At 50.9% G+C, this 12,171-nt stretch overlaps 1 protein-coding gene across 1 annotated transcript in view; it reads left to right on the top strand.

Annotated features, from left to right (window-relative positions):
* The window catches only part of NAA16 (N(alpha)-acetyltransferase 16, NatA auxiliary subunit), a 468,335-nt gene that overhangs the window by 186,701 nt on the left and 269,463 nt on the right, over positions 1-12,171 (top strand).

Here is a 12,171-nt window from a genome sequence, read left to right as displayed (position 1 = left end):
GGGATTGGTTACCCCTGGTGGTGCTAGCCCGTGTGGTTCCAGGTCCCCTGATAGCCAGGGGTCTGGCTCCCTCAGCGACCCGAAGGCTCCCCCCTCAGTGTCTGCGGTATAGGGAAGTAGCCCCTTTGGGAATTTTTTTCTATTATTCTTAGCTTAGGATTTATTTTTTTCTGTTACTAGAAGTTGAACATTTTGTGTTTTACAAAAACCCAGATCCAAGTTCCTGTTCATCGCGGCTCCTGGGATAAATCAGTCTGCCCAGTGGTGCAGAGCCAGGCATACCCCTGAAGAGGAGGGGGAGAGTGTTTCAGCCCTGGTAAGAACCTCCGAGGATGTTTTTAGGCTCCCTGCCTCATTTTTATCTCCGGAGCTATTTTTACAGCGGTGGCCATTTTGTGTTTTCTTTTTCGACCTCCCACGCGGCTCCCCAGCATTCCTGGAGCAGATTTTCGCAGCATTTTTGGTGGGAGTCACCAGGACTGGGTGGCAGCACCTGTTTTCTTCCCGGGGGGGGGGGGTGGGGGGTGTATATGCCCTTTTTTGCAGGAGGAACATGGCAGAAACTCCTCTGGTGGAATCCTGTAAGGCTTGCGGGGTATGGTCAGCTTATTTAGATCCCCTGACACGGACTGTGCCCTGGGTGGGGAAGGGGCCTCAGACAAGAGGACCAAACCTAAAAAGTCTGCAGGTCAGGCTCGGCGGCTGGGTCTAACAGAAGGAGCCCAACCCCCACTGCGCTCCCTGTGGAAAAGGGTTTCCAGGATGACCCTCCTCCCGCGCTCCCCCACTGCGTGGACTCCGAGACCAGAGGAACTGAGGGACACGGACACTGATTCTAGCAGTGATGAGACGGGACTGGGGGGATTTTCACCGGAATTTGTGCTGCTCATGTATGAAGCATTTCTGGCTCAGAAGCTCGCGAAGCGCAGAGCCCAGGATGGGAGCGTGGGAGTTCCCAAGTGTCCCCATCTGCGAACTGACAGTCGTCCATCCCGGGCAACTTTGGCTCGGGAGGATCTAGCGGGTGCAGTCGACCAGCAGGGGAACGACTCCACTCCGCACCTGAGGGACATCGCTGTAGATTAGGGTGAGGTCCCTCCAGAGGTAGATACTGGCGATGACTATCAGGATCTGGTAGAACCTAGTGCAGAGGGGGACGACCCCCGTGTAGTCTGGCTGTTTAAGCGGGAGGAGTTGCGCCCCTTTATTCCCCAGGTGCTTGAGAAATTGGGGGTGAGACCCTCGCTGGAAGAATCCGACAGCAAAGGAGTGAACCCAGTCCTTGGACGGTCTCCGGGTCCACCTAGTGCTTTTCCCATCCCAAAGAAGATTCAAAAGCTCAACAGCTGGGCGTGGGAATCCCCGGAGGCGGGGATTAAGGTCGGCTGGGCGATGCAAAAACTCTACCCGCTAATGGAGGAACATCTAGAACGCCTCAGGGTACCTAAGGTGGATGTGGCTGTGGCTGTATCAGCGGTGACCAAGACGATGACCATTCCAGTGGCGGGAGCGGCTGCTCTCAGAGATGAGCAGGACTGCAGGCTGGAGCTGCATCTGAAGCAGTTGTTCGAGGTCTCCTCCTTAGGACTTCGGGCGGCGGTGTGTGCCAGCATGATGCAAACAGCATGTTTATGTTGGATTCAAAAACCGCAGGACCCATCATCTTCTAGGACTTTGTCAGCTTCTCAGGCGGCTCGTCTGGAGGCGGCGGTGGCATATGTGGCGGATGCCTTATATGACTTGGTGCGTTCGGTGGCCTGGACTATGGTCTCCTTGGTGTTGGCTCGGTGACACCTATGGCTTCACAATTGGGCAGCGGATGCTTCCTCCAAGTCGCAACTGTGCAGTCTGTTTTTTCGAAGGAAGTTGCTGTTTGGAGAGGGTTTGGATCAGCTGATGAAATCTGCAGGATTCCAAGGGCAATAAACTGCTGGAAGATAGCAAGCCCTACAGTAAATCATTCTGTCTTTGATCCCATTTTCGGGATTTCCAAAAAAGCTGGTCAGGGAGGAGTGTTCCACCCCTGGTTTCCAGACAGACCTCTTCCCGTACACAGCCCTTTCACGGCTCCAGTCGTCTTGCCAGAGGTGGTTTCGGTCAGGGAACTGGAACTGGGAATCCTGCCCAATGAAATCATGCCCACCCACTCCTTGGACAGGGTGATCGGGGGCATGAGGAGTGGGCCAGGATCACTCCGATTGCTGGGTGTTGGAGGTGGTAAAAGAAGGTTACGCCTTAGAATTTTCTCGGCCTCTCATGCCGGCCTTTGTGGAATCACGATGCGTTTCCCGCAACAAGCGAGCCGCGGTAGAAGACACTCTACAAAGATTGCTGGCCCTGAAGGTGATCGTCCTCGTGCCGTCTGAGGAACGGGGGAGGAGACGGTACTCCATTTATTTTGTGGTTCCCAAAAAGGAGGACACTTTCTGACTCATCCTGGACCTATAGAAGGTGAATCGTTGCTCGAAGGTGCCCCATTTTCAAATGGAAACACTTCGAAATGTAATTGCAGCGGTTCGAAAGGGAGAGTTCCTCGCCTTCTTGGATCTCACCGAGTCTTATCTACACATCCCGATTCGCAGCGCTCACCAGAGATTCCTACGATTCAAGATCCTGGGTCAGCATTTTCAGTTCCGGGTGCTGCCGTTCGGACTGGCAACAGCCCCGCACACCTTTACCAAGGTGTGATGGTCATGTGGCGGCGACCCTCCGAAAGGAAGGGATAATGGTCCATCCTTACCTCGACGATTGGCTGATTCGAGCCGAAGAGGAAGGCGAGTGAACGGTTCTTCGTGTGATCCACTGACTCCAGACCCTAGGCTGGGAAATTACCGGAGCGAAAAGTCATCTGACTCCATCACAGTGTCTGGAGTATTTGGGAGCTCGTTTCGACAGCCTCCAGGGCAGGGTATTTCTCACGAACGACAGGATGTACAAATTGCAGCAACAAGTGCGTCTCTTGTTACAGCTTCCAATCCCCAGGGTGTGGGATTGCCTACAAGTTCTGGGGTACATGGCTTTGACGTTGGAATTGATGCCTTGGGCCTTCGCGCACCTGAGACTGTTGCAGAGAGATCTACTGTTGCGGTGGGACCCAGTGTCTGAGCAATACCAGTTGTCCCTGCCTTTGTCGCAGTGAATCAGGTCTACCCTGCAATGGTGGCTGTCGGAAGACAACTTACAGAAGGGGATGCCCCTCGAAGTCCCACATTGGGTGATCGTGACAATGGATGCGAGCCTTCAAGGCAGAGGAGCAGTGTGCTTCGGTCATGCGGCGCAGGGAACCTGGTCCTTACCCGAATGGTCGTGGTCTATCAGTCGCCACCCCCCAACCTTTTTTGCACCAGGGACTAGCTTTAAGTAAGACCATTTTTCCATGGCCTGGCAGGGCGGGTGGGGGTGGGGCTTTGGTCATATGGGGGCATGGATGGTGTTAGATTTTAGTGCATACTTATTTAATTATGACATTTATAAATCCTGCACCTCCAGTTCTCTAACTCTGTGCATCCACTGAAATTCCTCCAAACAATGGAGCTTGGATGTTTCCCTTACAGCTCATCATACTAAAAAATATTTTCAAATTCTGGTGTCACCTCACAGTAACAGCAGCACAAACACCTTCCACTGCCAGACACATTGTGAACTAACACAAAATCCCACAAAAAGACACTCAAAATCTATTCTGCAATCCCATCGTAACATAACAGTAATAACACCAAGGACTCAAACAACAATAACCCTACCTGTGAATAAGCAAGGGTAAATATTACACTGAGACCTAGAATACCAATACACCACCTACTGAGGAAACAAAACAAACCCGATTGCTATAGATCCCTATACAGACACTACATGCTAGCAGAATCTTTCATCATGGTCACACACACAGAGCAGAGACAGACCCTCACCAAATACAGAATCTACCTTATAAATGGCCTGTGACCGACGGCCCGCAAATGCGCAGTAGAGCGCAGCTCTACTGCGCATGTGCGGGCAAGGATGTCGATCAGAAAATAAAAATGGCGGTGGGGCCGCAGGAGCGGGAGGAGAAGCAGCGGCGCCGCGCGCGCGCGCGGTGCCGCTGCTTCTCCTCCCCAGATCTGCCGGCAGATCTCGGGGGGGGGGGGGGGGGGTGTCACTCCCGCGCCCCCCCCACCGAGATCTGCCGGCAGGAGCGGGAGGAGAAGTAGCGGCACTGCGCGCGCGCGCGCGGCGCCGCTACTTCTCCTCCCCAGATCTGCCGGCAGATCTCGGGGGGGGGTCACTGCCGCGCGCGCGGGAGTGACCCCCCCCGAGATCTGCCGGCAGGAGCGGGAGGAGTTAATGGAGCCGGGTGAGGGTTGCGGGAAGTCGCGCTTACGGCGCCGGGAGAAAATGGAGGTGGGTGAAGGGAGGGAGAGGGGGGACTGAGTGAGTTGGAGGGAGAGGGGGACTGAGTGAGTGGGAGGGAGGGAGAGGGGGGACTGAGTGGGAGGGAGTGAGGGAGAGGGGGGACTGAGTGAGAGGAGAGGGAGGGTGGAGAGGAGTGGGTGGGGGTGGGGGGAGGGGGGTGGTGAAGAGTGAGGGGAGAGAGAATGAGGGGGAGGTGAGAGACAGAGGGATGTAGCCCGTTTTAACGGGCTTTACGGCTTGTACAAAATAAAGGAGCACAAATTAGAAAAAACTGAATTCCCATTGCTATTGTTCCTTTCCTGTCCTGCTTTCCTTTGGTTCGTTGTATCCCCTCCTCCACGCCCTGTTTATTGTAATTTTCCTTTCTATAGTTCGCTGTAAACAGATATGATGTCTCCACTAATATCGGTATAGAAGTCTCTTTAATAAATAAATAAATATTGACAATGGAAAAACAGAACCACCATTCCTCATAAAACAATAAAATCAAGAAACACAAAGCATCAGTTATAGTAAAACCATACTAATAAAATAATATTTTAAAACTACTGATAAATAGAATTTCTATTAATTAAAATCATATACATTTTTTACAATTTCCCAAACACCAATAAAATATTTAAAAACAGCACATATATCAAATAACACACAATAATTAAAACTAATAAGGATTTTAAAAAGCCACTGCTGTCCATACATGGGAGCTCTTGATTTCCAGTCACCCTGATATTGTCGAGGATTAGGAGGTTATCCTCTCTCTCTCTCACACATACTCACATGTCCATTCTCTCTCTCACACATACACTGTCACATACATGCACATTCATGCTCTTATACCCAACCATAACCTCTCGCTCTCCACAGACACTGACACACCCTCAGGCTGTAAGATACTCTCCCCCCCCCCCCCCCCCCCCCACACACACTCTTACTTCCCTGGATTTTCTCATACACACTCATGCTCTCATTCTCACTGGCTCCCTCACAACCTCAGAGCATCTCTCATTCCTCTGCTGCCACTGTCACTGCTGCCGCGTGGCTATTTGGGGAGGTGCTGATTGCTGCTACTGGCACTGAAGCCCATTCTGCTGCCTCCTCTGTGCAGGCCCCGTGGGCTTCCAGTTCCTCCATACTGATCTCGTACATTGTGAGATCCGCATAGAGAAAGTGCTACTCTTGCACATTCCCAAAGATTACATGTGCCAATCAGTAAAAAGTAAAATTATTTTTTTTTTTTTTACATCTGTCTGATCTTAGTTTTCTAATCGGTTGATCACAGGCTTTTTTTCCCCCACCTTCCCTTTCTTATTTTTTTGCCAATTCCTTTTATATTGCCTGCCTTTCTATTTCTTTTCTCTCCATCTGTCTTCTTCCCTCAAACACATAGTCAGATTCTCATTCTCACATGCGCTCTCTCTCTCTCTCTCTCTCACACACTCACACACTCACACACACACACACACACAAACACAACGTACATACGTTCTCACTGTCACATGCCTCTCTCTCATATAATCAGCCTCTCTCTCACCTCTGGGCCTCCTTTTCACGCGCCGCTGCAGGATGGGCTCTGCAGCGGCCCTGGTCTTCTCGGGCCGCGTTGCTTCTCTTCTGCATGTGGCTGATGCTCCTCCTCCTTCCTGCCTGTGCGACTCCGACAACATTTTTCTTCCAGGGCCGTGCGGGCAGGAAGGAGGAGGAGCACCTGCACGTTTAGATGCGACTGTTTTCTTCGGGCCATGGTGACGTGAGCTCCACCATGGCCCTGCTGATCTTCTTGCTGTGTGTATCCGGCACACAGCACAGCAGTAGTTCACCACTCAGCCGCAACGTGCTAATTGGCTTTTCGGGTTGTGCCACCTCCCTTTTGGGGTTGGAGGATGCGGGTCTCCAGCCTCGTCCCACCTCCCCGCAGCAGCGGCAGCCAATGAACGGCAGCCGGGGAGAGCAGCGCTGCTGACCGGCAAAAAAACCCCCACCGGCCCCGGTCCTGGTCCGCGGACCGGTGGTTGGGGACCCATGGCCTAGAGGCAAGGGCAGTCTGCAAAGCGTTGTTGGCATTCCAGTCCCTGGTGCAGGGGAGAATGGTTCGAGTCTTCTCAGACAACGCCACTATGGTGGCATATCTCAATCACCAGGGAGGAACCAGGAGTCCGGCCATGGCACAGAAAGCACACCTCCTCTTCGCTTGGGCCGAGCTTCATCTGGAAGGCATCGCAGCCTCTCACGTGGCAGGTGTGGACAACGTGCAGGCGGACTTCCTCAGTCGTCAACAGCTGGATCCCGGGGAATGGGAACTATCCTGGGAGGGTTGGAAACACATTTGTGCCCGATGGGGAGTTCCCCAACTGGATCTCATGGCGACCCGTGTCAACGCCAAGAAGGACCGGTTCTTCACTCGAAAGAAGGAAATCGGGGCGGGAGGAGTAGATGCCCTAGTTTGCAAGTGGCCAACTGGAATCCTCCCGTATGCCTTTCCTCCATGGCCCCTGATCGGGCGCTTTCTCCGGCGCATAGAGGACCATCCTGGTTTGGTAATTCTGGTGGCACTGGAGTGGCTGCGACGGCCGTGGTTTGCAGACCTGGTACGGTTGGCGACAGACGGCCTGCTACGCCTAGCTGATCTGCCGAACCACCTGCAAGAAGGGTTCATTTTTTCGGATCAGGAGGATCACTTCCTTCTCTCACAGCCTGGTGTTTGAGAGGTGGCAGTTATGGATGAAAGGTTATTTGGAACAGGTGATTTCCACCCTGCTTCAGTCCAGGTGGCCCTCGATGTCTATGGCATAGGCTAGAGTATGAAAGGTATTTGAAGTCTGGTGTGACCAGCAGGGTGTGGTGCTGTTGTCTGTGACCATTCCTCAGATCTTGGGGTTTTTGCAGCAGGGATTATCTAAAGGTTTGGCTTATAGTTCCCTGTGTGTTCAGGTTTCGGCCCTGGGATGTCTCCTAGGGCGGGTAGGTGGTAGGCCTCTAGCCAGCCACTCGCACATTGTCCGTTTCCGGAAAGTTGTGAAGCACCTTTGTCCTCCTCTTCGTAATTTATGCCTGGAGTGGAATCTCAATCTGTTGTTGAGGGTGCTTCATGATCTCCCCCCCCCCCCCAGCCTCTGGGACACGCTTCCTTAAACGACCTCACCTTGTGTTCTTGGTGGCCATCTGTTCCACGAGGCGTATTTCAGAATTGCAGGCTCTGACCTGTAGGGATCCCTTCCTTCGCATCTCGGCTGATAGGGTGTCCCTGCGCATGGTCCCTTCCTTTTTGCCGAAAGTGATGTTGCCTTTCATGTTAATCAGTCCGTGGACATACCCAGATTCCCTGATTGGGCATGACCCCGCTATGGGAAGAGATCTTCATCTATTAGATGTCCGCTGGGTTCTCCTTCGGTATTTGAAGGTCACTAACTCTTTTCGAAATTCGGATCACCTTTTTGTGCTCTTTGGAGGTCCGAAGAAGGGTGAAAAGGCATTTAAGGCATCCTTGGCTCGCTGGCTGAAGGAAACAATTTGCTTGGCTTATATCGGGAAGGGTCGTCCCGTCCCGACTGGTTTGAAAGCTCACTCAAAGAGAGCGCAAGCAGCTTCTTGGGCAGCGTGTCAGTTGTCGCCTGAGGAGATTTGTAGAGCCGCAGTCTGGTCTTCCCTGCATACCTTACAAGGCATTATCGTCTGAATGTTAGGGATCCGGACCAACTGCTTTTTGGGGAGAGCGTCTTGCGAGCGGGTCTTTTGGGTTCCCGCTTGGTGTAATGTGGCTTTAGTCTATCCCACTGGTCTGGACTGATCTGAGTATGTACAGGAAAGGAAAATTGGTTCTTACCTGCTAATTTTCGTTCCTGTAATACCACAGATCAGTCCAGGATCCCGCCCGGGTGCTACTGCCGAAAGATTGATTTACCTAACGGTTAGCTTCTGTACATAGGAATCTATCAGAATGATTCTATAATATTTTGTTTTTTTGTCAATTATACTTTGCTTGGGTATCTATAAATACTGATGAGCTGCAGGTGGCACACTTGGGATACCAGTGCCTCAAAGCTTTCCTCTCTGACTCCATCTGCTGGTGGGAGGCATAACCCACTGATCTGGACTGATCTGCGGTATTACAGGAACGAAAATTAGCAGGTAAAAACCAATTTTCCTTTCTGACAGCACTTTATAGACATTGCAGGATTGTGGTTTCAGGCTCAAGATCTTACTGGAGCCGTTTTTATGCTTGGGTACTGGATTCCCGAGGAGTCTGGATTGAGGTTCCATGCCCAAAATAGCATGTGGTGGCTAGCTGGGTCATCCTGGATCACGTTCCTGTGAAAGAGGACCATCTGTGATAAGGCATTTGTATCCATTGCTAATGGTATACTGTACAAACTAAAGGGATGAGTTCAATAGTCTCAGTTCAATAGTCTATTGAACTCACCCCTTTAGTACAAACTAAAGGGGTGAGTTCAATAGTCCTTGTTAATTGTAACTGCTTTCTTCGACACGTTATTTCTGTTTTTGATGTATTTATTGCACCCCTGTTTATTTGTAAACCAGCATGATGTGATCATTTCATGAATGCCGGTATATAAAAACCTTAAATAAATAAAAATAAATAAAACGTAGATTTTGGCAGATAAGGCTAATTGGCCCACTCACTCCACTCAGTTGTCCCTTAAAAGTTTGACCACCTGCAAGAGATTTCTTGGTTTTGTCATCTTTTCTTGGTCCTCTAACTTTTTTAGGTAAATGAGCATTTATGTTTAGATACTTCAGCTAATATCCATGTCCCCCATTTCTTTTATATAGTTTCTCCTGACCCTGCACTTACCACTGCCTTCTGCATCTCTCCCAAATTGCTTAAATTGTCAGTTTTGATTTCCATCATATTTCTTGATAGGCTATACCAGGCATCTTTTAATTTTTACATAAAGAACTTCTCTCCCTCCAATTTCTTATCATGAGCACTTGTCCAGCATTTGATTTTGTTACAAAGGCAGCTTGTTCATTCTTGGAGAAGAAATCAGAGGGCAAATAGAGAACTAGGTATTCAGATTTGGGAGAACAGATTTTTCTCATAGGAGAAGCAGGATGGTAGTCCTCACATATGGGTGACATCCCAGGATGGAGCCCAATCACGGAACACTTTTGTCAAAGTTTCTAGAACTTTGACTGGCACCTACTGGGCATGCCCAGCATGGCAGTAAACCTGCAGCCAGCAGAGGTCCCCCTTCAGTCTTCTTTTTTCCGAGCAGCAGTAGCCACACGGGTTAAGGAGCTCCACAGAGATTCCTGACAGGAATTTTCTCATGGAATTACTAAAAACTTTCATACCCCACAGGGGTCCCTCCTTCGAATTTTTGACTCCGCGGTACTCTGGTAAGTTTTTACCCGTTTTTAGTCGATTCCAGTCTAGTTTGGCCCTCTCGGCCTACTGGCAGTTGACCATACCGTGGCTAAATTTTTCAAAGGCCATGGCATCGGGGTTCCGTCAGTGCCCGGACTGTACTCGCACCATGTCCATAACAGACCCGCATAAAGTCTGTGTAATGTGTCTCGGGTGTGAGCATAATGTCCTGACTTGCACCAAATGTGCCTTAATGACACCAAAAGGTCGCAAGGCCAGAATGGAGAAAATGGAACTTCTCTTCCGTTCTCAAACTCCGATGCCGTTCATTGCATCGACGTCGTCTGAACCGGCACCGTCCACTTCGCGCCAGTATCGGTCACCGTCCGGTGTCGACGACTTCTTGGCCTTCGACTACCTCTACTCCCCCTCAGGACCGAGGGGATCATAGAGAAAGACATAGGCATCGACACCAGAAGTCTCGGACCATCGATGAAGGAAAATCATCGACCTCGCCATCGTCCGAGCCGCCATCGAAGAAACCCCGTCCAGAAAAGGCACTGACCCTTTCTGCGACCGGGTCACCGAGGCAATCCTCACCCAGATGGGTATCGGGAGCCACGACTCCGCCTTTAACAGTGGTCCCTCCGGCTATTCCTCTGTCTCCTTCTTCTCTTCTGAAGCCGGGGTTGCTTGCTCCAGGTCTCCGTGAAGAACTGGACCAGATGGTTCAGGAGGCCATCAATAAGGCGATGCACAGACTCCAAGGTCCTCCAGTGCCGAAATCTGTGCCAGTCGTGGAACCGACCATCGATCCCATTCCGGCAGCATTGGCACCGCTGCTCTCAAAGATGGAAGCGCTCATAGCCGCTTTTCCACCGATGGATCCTGGGTCACCGATGGCTCCGGTGCTTTCCCCACTTACCCTGTCATCTGGAGGGGAAACACCGTTCCACATTTCTCCATTGGGAGTCCTTCTGATGCCTCAACCATAGATGTCAATGTGCCCATCGGTGCCATCGATGTCTGCACCGGTGCCCTCAGTGCCTTCATCGGTGCCTCCAGTCTCTCCCCCGATGCATTCAGATCCTAGACCAGGACCTTCAGGAATACCATCCTTCTCAGGTTCCTACAGGGACAGGTGCTGATCCCTATGACGCCTGGAATGACGAGTCATCTCAAGACACCGATGATTTACCATCGCCACCTTCTCCTACTGAAAGTAGGAAGCATTCTCCTCCAGAGGACTTGTCCTTCATAAATTGTTTGAAGGAAATGTCTGAATTGATTCCCTTCCAATTACAGACTGAGCAAGATGATAGGCACCAAATGATGGAGCTGTTGCAATTCCTGGATCCTCCCAAGGAAATAACCTCCATCCCTATTCACCAGGTTCTTTTGGATCTCCTCAAAAAGAATTGGGAACACCCTGGTTCTGTTGTCCAGTCAACAGAAAAGCTGATACCACTTCTTTGGTCCAGTCAGCCCCAGGATTCCAGGAACCTCAGCTGTATCACCAATCTGTGGTTGTAGAATCTGCCTAAAAGACGGCAAAAAGATCAAAACCCCACTCTTCCTTTCCCCCAGGTAAGGAACAGAAATTCCTGGATTCCATTGGCCGGCGTGTCTTCCAGGGATCAATGCTTATCTCTTGGATCGCCTCTTACCAGCTGTACATGACCCAGTATAACAGGGTCTTATTCAAGCCGATACAGGACTTTGCAGAGTCCTTGCCTCAGGAATTCCAGGAACAGCTTCAAACCCTGGTACACAAGGGTTTCGAGGCAGGAAGCATGAAATAAGATCCTCTTTATGATATCTTCGACACCGCTTCCAGGGTATCTTCAACTGCTATTTCGGCAAGAAGATGGGCCTGGCTTAAGTCTTCGGACTTGCGCCCTGAAGTACAAGACAGATTATCTGATCTGCCCTGCATAGGAGACAATCTGGCGAACAGATTCAGCGGACAGTGGCAGAACTCAAGGACCATCATGAGACCCTTCACCAGCTCTCTCTAATGCCCTCTGAGTATTCCTCCAAACAGCCTTTCAGGAAGGATACTAAAAAGTCATTCTTCCATCCAAAGAAGTCCTATCCACCACCATCTAGAACTCATTCCACGAGACCTTTCCAAAAGATCCAGTCTTGTCAATCGCAGAAACAAAAGCCGCAGGCAGCTCCTCAGCCGGGCCCTGCTTCTGGCTTTTGACTCTTGCATAGAGAGCAGCAGCCAGTTTCCACTGCCTCAGATACCAGTGGGAGGTCAATTGTGCCATTTCAACAAAAGGTGGCACACAATCACCTCAGACCAGTGGGTCCTTGCCATAATCTCACAAGTTTATTACCTGATCTTTCTCTCCATCCCACCGGACTCCCCACCTCTACCGACGTGGAGAACATCCGACCACTCACTACTCCTGGAGCAGGAGGTCTCCCTCCTCCTCCAATCCAGA

This window comes from Rhinatrema bivittatum, chromosome 5 (assembly GCF_901001135.1).
Source record: "Rhinatrema bivittatum chromosome 5, aRhiBiv1.1, whole genome shotgun sequence".
Taxonomy (NCBI): Eukaryota; Metazoa; Chordata; class Amphibia; order Gymnophiona; family Rhinatrematidae; genus Rhinatrema; species Rhinatrema bivittatum.
This window is presented reverse-complemented; position numbering and strand designations above follow the sequence as displayed.